Source organism: Coregonus lavaretus, assembly GCF_964263955.1.
Source record: "Coregonus lavaretus genome assembly, chromosome: 2".
In the NCBI taxonomy this organism is placed as follows: Eukaryota; Metazoa; Chordata; class Actinopteri; order Salmoniformes; family Salmonidae; genus Coregonus; species Coregonus lavaretus.
This window is the reverse complement of record NC_139989.1, coordinates 28,933,196-28,942,665: the sequence shown is the minus strand read 5'-3', so window position 1 is coordinate 28,942,665 and position 9,470 is coordinate 28,933,196.

Below are 9,470 nucleotides of genomic sequence, written 5' to 3'. Positions count from 1 at the left end.
GGACACACACACACACACACACACACTGGACACACACCCACACACACACTGGACACACACACAGATTGGACACACACACACACACACACTTGACACACACACACACTCACACTGGACACACACACACACACACACTGGACACTGTCATGTGAATTTTTATCTCTAATTCACCCTAAGCTTGAATCATTACCAGAGGTTGTAAGGCTCTGGTTTTAATCATCAATGATTCAAGGTCCACAACTCACAAGTCTTATCTGTATTTTTATTCATGGCGAGAGCTCTGGTTTTAAAACACAAATATCCTGTTTTTATACCCCTTGACAAACAAAGACACTATGCTCCTCCCACCTTTCTTAAACAGTTTCCCGCCTTCCCCCTTGAATGGTTAGTACCCCCTTCTGTTAGTGGGTTGACACTACATGATAATTCTAACATTTATACTGTGTTTGGGGTGAAATTCTTTAGTCATTATTCTTAAAATCCAAATTAATCTAACAATCCACCCCTTTGACTAAATATTCCCACATTCAGGATAAATGTATTTTACAAGCATGATTAATCTCAGAGATCACACACTAATAAACATTTCATCCAATTGCGGTCTTTCAGGGTCCAAATCCTCGTCATCCACCAAGCCTGGAGGATTGTTTTTCACATTCCCCTGGTCAGAGTCCGGAGTCAGTCCATCTCTCATCATTGTTTAGATACTGCATTTCACCAACGCCTGACTCACCAATCCTCGGACACAGGGAACAAGACAACAACCACATAATACAAGAATACCCATACAAACACTGATCGCTCCCAAGATGGTGGCTGCTAGGGTTTTCCATTTACCAAATATTTCATCAAACCACCCTATCCACAATGTACTAACTTCTGAGTTCAGTTCATCCTTCACTCAGTGCAGTTAATTCTGTAAGAGCTCTGGTGACTGTCCCATCCAGTGTGGTGTTGTTAGGGATAAATATGCAACAATGGCTTATCTTTCTATAGACACCGGCCCTTTCTGCCTGATCTAGAACCAACCTCTACTAAGTTATGAGCGGAATGGCGGATAATCGCTCAGAGATCCCCTTACTGCATCTCTAGTCTTGTCAATAAATCGCTGTTGGTTGTAATAGATATAATTTATCCAATCCATATTTTTGTTTGTCACCCACCAGAAAAATGTTGTAGTAAAACTCTCCCATGTTTGATTTATAGCTTTGTATTCGTCTGGAACACCCCTGGGGATGCCTATACCATCTATCCAAATTGGGCTATTTCCTTCCTGACTTATTTATTTTTCTCCTAATTATTCTTCCTGTCACTGGTCTTTGATGACCAATTCTTACAGGTTGGACCAAAAATACTGGTGCACAAGTACCCACCCATCCCTCTGGTAATGTCTTCCGAATGCTCCCTTTTTTAGTGCATGCCCACCACACATCAGTCAAAGGAATGGTTAGGTTCCTAATTTTTTTCCCCCCTTCCTTCCTTATCTAAATCAGTCACATTAATGATCTCCTTACAGCCATCAAAATCACCCAAGTTACGGGTGCCATTTCTATGTCTGTAACACTGGTATTCGCCAGGAGTTAAAGTGAATCTAGGTGGGCTGGCCGAGTATGTCAATTTTGCCAGCCCAATCCCTGTGAAATTTGGCTCTTTTTGATTGGACCCCAGGTCTAATACACAGGGAAACATTGCCTTTGGCATTGGGGCGGTCAACATTGCTGGTCACCCAATGGAGCATGCATAACAATTTGTCTCCCCCAAGGCCCTAGCGGTGTATTTCATCCACTTTAACCAGAGATTCTCATCAGGGACCCCCTCCACTTCCCCATTGTTCCATTCCTGGAGGAGAAAATCTTTCATAGTGGACGGGTTAGTCAAATTGACTCCGTCATCCCTTGACTGATTTACTCGGTCTATTGTCATTAATGGATTAATGCCAGTACCTGCTCCCTCTATATCTTTTGACTCCATCAAATATAATCTTAGACAAGTATCCCGTCCGTATACGTCCGCGCAAGCCCAGTAAGTTCTTTTCATGTCCTCTTTAGTGACCTTTACTATTGTTACTACCATCTCCGTGGGGATGTCGTTATACCTTCTTATCCTCCATCTTGACGTCCAGCCCCCCCCCCCGTCTCATATCTCCTTCCCCCAGTATGTCTAAATACCTGAGCCCAGGAACAATCCGCTGAGGGGGCTGAACATAAATACAACGGGATCTTATAATCCCATGTTGCTTGCTTATCCGCTCTGATTGTCACGGTTTTGGACAGGTGGCAGCTCCCATAACGTCTCTGTTGAAGGGGGGTCCGGTGCGCTTGCGGTGGTCAGCTGAGGCGGACAGGGCTTTTGGGAAACTGAAGGACCTGTTTACCTCGGCGCCAGTGTTGGCGCATCCGGATCCCTCTTTACCTTTCCAGGTAGAGGTGGACGCGTCAGAGGCCGGTATAGGGGCCGTTCTTTCCCAACGTTCTGGCACACCACCTAAACTCCGTCCCTGTGCGTTTTATTCTAAAAAGCTCAGTCCGGCGGAGCGGAATTATGACGTAGGAGACAGGGAGCTGTTAGCCGTGGTACAGGCCCTAAAGGTGTGGCGGCATTGGCTCGAGGGGGCTCAACACCCTTTCCTCATTCTAACTGACCATCGTAACCTGGAATACATCCGGGCAGCTAGGAGACTGAATCCTCGCCAGGCCCGCTGGACTATGTTTCTAGCCCGGTTTGTGTTTAAAATCACTTACATCCCTGGGTCCCAGAACGGGAAGGCAGATGCTCTGTCTCGGCGGTATGACGCGGAGGAGAGGTCCGTTGAGCCCACGCCCATACTACCAGAGTCTTGTCTGGTTGCACCGGTGGTGTGGGAGGTTGATGCCGAGATCGAGCGGGCGTTACGCACCGACCCAAGTCCTCCACAGTCTCCAGTGGGTCGGACGTACGTTCCGCTCGAGGTACGCGATCGCCTCATTTGTTGGGCTCATACGTCCCCCTCCTCTGGCCATCCGGGTATCGGCCGGACAGTGCACTGCCTTAGCACGAAGTACTGGTGGCCAACGTTAGCTAGGGATGTGAGGATTTATGTCTCCTCCTGTTCGGTGTGTGCCCAGTGTAAGGCGCCCAGACATTTGCCCAGGGGTAAGCTACAACCCCTGCCTATTCCACAACGACCCTGGTCCCACCTCTCGGTGGATTTTGTTACCGACCTTCCCCCCTCACAGGGGAATACTACCATCCTGGTCGTTGTGGATCGGTTCTCGAAGGCCTGTCGTCTCCTTCCCATGCCGGGTCTACCCACTGCCCTACAGACCGCTGAGGCTCTGTTTACCCATGTCTTCCGGCATTACGGGGTACCCGAGGATATAGTGTCTGACCGAGGCCCCCAGTTCACCTCCAGAGTGTGGAGAGCGTTTATGGAACGGTTGGGGGTTTCGGTAAGCCTTACCTCGGGTTACCACCCGGAGAGTAATGGGCAGGTTGAACGTGTTAACCAGGAGGTGGGTAGGTTTCTGAGGTCTTATTGCCAGGGCCGGCCGGAGGAGTGGGCGAGATACGTTCCGTGGGCCGAAATGGCACAGAACTCTCTCCGCCACTCCTCCACCCAACTAACCCCTTTCCAGTGTGTGTTAGGGTACCAGCCGGTTCTGGCACCTTGGCACGAGAGCCAGATCGAGGCCCCTGCGGTGGATGAATGGGTAAGGCGCTCGGAGGAAACATGGAACGCTGCCCACGTACATCTGCAGCGGGCCATCCGTCGGCAGAAAACGAGCGCCGATCTCCACCGCAGTGAGGGGCCTGTGTACGCACCTGGAGATCGAGTCTGGCTCTCGACCAGAAACCTGCCCCTCCGCCTGCCCTGCCGGAAGCTGGGTCGGCGGTTTGTGGGGCCATTCAAAGTCCTGAGGAGGTTGAACGAGGTGTGTTACAGGTTAGAACTGCCTATTGACTATAGGAATATTAACCCCTCGTTCCATGTGTCTCTCCTCAGGCCGGTGGTAGCTGGTCCACTCCAGGAGTATGAGATAGAGGAGACTCCTCCGCCCCCGTTGGACATCGAGGGGCTCCGGCGTACACTGTGAGGTCCATCCTTGATTCGAGACGCCGGATGGGGGGTCTTCAATATCTCGTGGAGTGGGAGGGGTACGGCCCGGAGGAGCGGTGCTGGGTGCCAAGGAGGGACATATTAGACCAGTCCCTGCTGACCGAGTTCCATCGGGGTCATCCTGCGCGCCCTGCTCCGCGTCGTCCGGGTCGTCCCCGAGCCCCGGGTCGGCGCACGGGAGCCGCGCGTCAAGTGGGGGGTACTGTCACGGTTTCGGCCGAGGCTGCTCCTCCTCCTTGTTCGGGCAGGCTTCGGCGGTCGTCGTCTCCGGAGTACTAGCTGCCACCGTTCTATGTTTCATGTTCGTTTGGTTTTGTCTCTTTGTAACACCTGTCCCTTGTTTGTGTTTGATTGTGTTCCCTATTTAGTTTCGTTTGTTTGGGTCAGGTGTTATGTGTGATTGTTATTGTCAGCCTGCCTCCGAGGAGTTTGTCTCTCTCGTTGTTGTATTTTTCGAGAGTTCGCACTGCGTGCGCTTTTCTTGTTTTCCGCACTGTGTATTGTGCGTAATTGTTCGCGCCGCCCGGTTGGGTTGGCGACTCATTTCCTGTGTTGGACCTTACTAAAGTCTGTTGAAGTCATCCTTGTTCCTGCGCTTGATTCCTTTCACTCATCCACACACAGCACTCTGACACTGATAAGATCCCTAATCATAATTTTGAATCTTACGCCCCACCCTTCTCTGACTCCTATTTTGTAGATCACTCGCCCTTGATGGTCAGTATGTCGGGTCGCTTTCCCTTTATTTCTTAATAATGGTAAGGCCATAGCGTAATTGGTGTGAGGTGGTGGTGGATTTTAACCTACCACGACTATTGCCGAGACTATGATGCAGCTCAGGGTCACCCATATTCTCAAAAAACCCTAACCCTCTCCTGTCTTGAGTCCTTCTGCTCGGTACCACCCCATACTCACACCCTAGGAACACACTACAGTGATGATAGGTCTGGGTAGGAGATCTTCGTTGACAGAGGTGACCCCCGCACCCTGTGGCGCAGTTCCGCTCGTCAACTCTACGTGTGCTAAGCGGTGCTTGTATGTGGTCTTACCTTCTTGCAGTGGGTAACATGGACCCAGGTTCCTCTCTCTGCTATTCTAATGGCCAAGGTGGTTACCAACATAACCTGATAGGGCCCTTCCCAACAGGCCTGCTTCCAGTTTTCCTTCTAGTGACTGGATGCTCACCAGTCACCTGGTTAGATAGTGGGTCACCTTCTCCTTTAGTTCACCTGTGGGGCACAAAACCTCTGACATACGGGTGTGGTTAATAAACTATCTTCACACATGTTCAGATTAATGTAACAATTTCTGACTGAATTCTCTTTTTAGACTATCTAAAAAATGTTGTTTTTTTTAAAGTATTTTGTCCTCTCCTTCGTATATTATCTAATACAATTAGCCTCTTCCCCCCTCTTGACACATAGTTCTGCTTATGTGTCAATTTTTTCCACCTTCCTAAACATTCCCTTAGGTTATTTATCAACCAATTGCCATGCCTTTCATTTTTGATATTCTTTTTTGCTTCTTTATTGCTCCTCCCACTTCCTTTGTCTTTATGGCGGCTAAATTCGACTTTCATTCAGTTCAGAATCAATTAGTAATCCAATCAAACAATCTCTTATCTTGTAAAAACACTTATGTTTAGTTCAACCTCTGTTCTACCCCGGCTCTCCCGGGCTTGACCTGAAGACTGATTGTTGGACATGACAAGTCTATTTTTTAAGTCACCTAAGTCTTCTGTCTAGCAACAAAGAATAAAAATCTCTATGTTCATGATTAACCCAGTTATATCTAATAGCCCACCAAAAAACTTCATCATCTTTAAATCACTACCAATGTCATATCCCTCGTTACTCTCTACCATTTGGATAACATCCCTGATGTATGTATGCCTCCTTAGAGTTCCAAATTACTTTACCATGGGCTACCATTGCCTTCCCATAGATAAGATCACTTAATTTACCCGTATGCAGTACATAATGGAGTACGCAAACTTTACAGCACTTTATCATTACCAATAAGCTCATCATTTGTTTTTTGTTTTAACGGTTTTGGCGCTTCAAATATAGCAGTTTTCCTGGATGAGTTTAACATTCGCCCCTCCTGTGTTATAGTGTGTCCTAGGTAAATGACCTCTACCAAAGTTGAAGTTTCTTTTTGCTCACTTTGTGTCCCTGTTCTGCCAGGAAGGTTAACAATTGGATTGTATCCCTCTTACATCCCTCCTGTATGGGTTTAGCCAATAGAATATCATCTACATAAACTAACATTTGCGTCCTTCCCTATGTTCAAACTTTCCCAAATTCCTAGTTATAGCCTGGTCTAGGATTGTAAGACTTTCCGAGTAGCCTTGAGGCATCCTAGCCTAAGTCCATTTCCTTCCCTGAAAAGTAAAGCCAAACCACCCCTGACTATCCGGATGAACTTGGATACTAAAGAAAGCATTAGCTAAATCTATCACTGTAAAATAGGAGTTGGTTCAGCAATGTATTTCAGCAATGATATTTCTATTAACCCCCTGCAAGTCCATGACCATCCTCCAGTCGGCGCTAGGTGCCTCCTTTCTAACAGGAAAAATTGGAGAGTTTCATTGTACCTCATCTCCAGGAATTATCACCTCTCCCTTAAGTAAATGCTCAAATGTAGGTGTTATCCCTTTTATTGCTTCTGGTTTCATAGTATATTGCTTTTGGTATGGTCTATTATCGAATCGAGGAATCACTTGTACTGGAGCTACCCCCTTAATTAGTCCTACATCTGCTGTCCTTGTGACCATAATTTGAACGGAATTGCTTCTAACTCAGCCTGCTGTTCCTGAGTTAAGAAAATCTATTCCTGTCATCCGTTAAAATTTGTCTCCAAGAGGACTCCAGGCTGGGTTTTTGCTCTCCAATTCAATTTTCTTCTATATCTCCCAGTGGATTGGCTATACTGATCCCCATTTGGTGTATTTTGCCAGTCAGTAATGTTTTCCCCCTGTTTTATCCATTTACCTAGTGATAACCATTCCTCTGAATGTCCTTTCACCAGGGCAACATGGGGGCTCCACCTTTCTCTGTACAGCCTCTTATTCTCTCCCTCTCTAACTTCCTCTGTCTCTCTAAGTCTGTCTCTGCCTCTCCTTTTTCCCGCCAACCAGAGCCACAAATTATTCTCCTTGTCCTCAACTCAACCCTCTACTTTATCGCTACTTCCCTCCTATCATTACTGAATCAATGATAATACATTTACATTCTAGTCACCCAGCAGACGCTCCTATCCAGAGCAACCTAGTGAATACATTCGTATTATTTTTACTGGCCTCCCCCCGTGGGAATCGAACCCATAACCCTGGCGTTGCAAACACCATGCTCTATCAACCGAGCTCCATCCCTGCCGGCCATTTTCCCCCCTACCCTGGACGACACTGGGCCAATTGTGCGCCGCCCATGAGTCTCTCGGTCGCTGTCGGCTGCGACAGAGCCTGGATCCGAACCAGGATCTCTAGTGGCACAGTTAGCCCTGCGATGCAGTGCCTTAGACCACTGCGCCACTCAGGATAATAATAATTGCAATAACTATCAATAATAATTATAATAACTATTACGGATTATATTGTCCTTTTTCTGATGTTCCAATTGTAGTCTATTCATTTTAGTTTAAAATATAAAGTTATTTATAACAAATCCAGAACCCACCACAGGCTGGCGCTATTCCCCCAGCACAACAGCCAATGCCACTTGCTTCCTAACCAAAATAAATTATCGTTTTAAAATCGTCCAATTATTCTGTATTTTCCCGCTAACCCATTTCAGTTCGCTATTCAATTTATTTAACTGTTCTCTCTGATTAGGCCCTAATTAATAAAACAAATACTTGCTATCGTTTATCAGCATACGTTTAATGACATTCCTACCATTTGAACGATGTCCTGTCTCTCACTCCCCCCCTCTCCTGCTCCTTCCTACATTATGGGGGAGGCGCGGGAAACTTCCCTACAATTTTCCTTCTTAGGAAATAATGTCATTAGTACTTATAACATATTTTCATAGACATATCTAGAATATTACTAAAGCTATCTAATGCAACTTTTAATACACGTAAAAAAACTCTCTCTCTCTCCACCCATTCCTTTTTGAATAAGTGCGTCTTCCTAGTTCCCCCATAACCACGCCTCAAATCTTTTATTTAGCATTTAACCAACCAAATACTAAGTAGTATCCGGTTATCATTCATACCCGCCGTTGAATTTCCTCATACACACATATTTCACCTTCTGCCATTCAAATGCCCAACACGACAGAATAGTTCCATGCAAACCTCTATTGGCTCTTCAAGTCGCTCCGGATTAGAGCGTCTGCCAACTGACCAAAAATGCAAATATTTTCTACCTTCCCACTCATAACGTACGTCTACGTTTGAGTGCGAAAGCTCATACACACGCATAATAATATGTCATTTAGCAGACGCTTCCATCCAAAGCGACTTACAGTCATGCGTGCATACATTTTTTATTATGGGTGGTCCCGGGGATCGAACCCACTACCTTGGTGTTACAAGCGCCGTGCTCTACCAGCTGAGCTACAGAGGAGCACATCGTTGGACTTTATAGGTACCTCTCAAATAATCGCTTTGTGGTGTTTTTAGCCAATTCTTAATTGACCTGACTACCTCCTGTTGTAAAACTTCACCCTCTTTGTTCTCTTCACTGGCCTCTTTACTCTGCCCCCCCTCTTCCCGCCCTTCCAACATTCCGGCTTGGCCGTCATATGGTGGGGGAAGGACGGGGATCACCCCTAATCTTCTTTTACACATGACAACGGTGTCATCTGGGCTTTCTTTCCAAGCTTGCTCTACCAACTCTGGATATAACCTCTCTGCTCTTTGCTGTGGGGGAGGTCCTGAAACTTCATTTTTCTGTATATCCCTTTCTCTCTCCTTCGCGCTTCAAAAAGCCATACCCTCGCTGTCTCTAGCCCTCCGCTCGCTGTTTTTTCATCTAATTTTATATGCATCTGCCTACTAACTTTTTTACTTCGAGATGCCCAATAAATTCATACCTCTTCTCCCAAATGGATCCCTAAAACATATTTCTTTCATCTCCCGTTAATTCTCGGACTTGTTTAGAAGATGTCTTTCCCATCGTGGAACAATAAGAAATCCCTCCCCCCTTTTTGTTTTTTAAATAATTCACTCCCGAATTATTTCCGTAGGAGCCAATCTCTTAGTGCGCCTCTTGCTTTTGTAATTAACCCTTTAAAATTATTTAACCCCTAACCCAGAGTTTCTATTTAAAACTCCGGTTTCAGGAAAAGAGTAAGTTACCCAATTTTCCTCACGCGACTTTTTTTTTTTTTTCCTCCACCCCTGAAATAATGATCACGTCTCCGAGGGA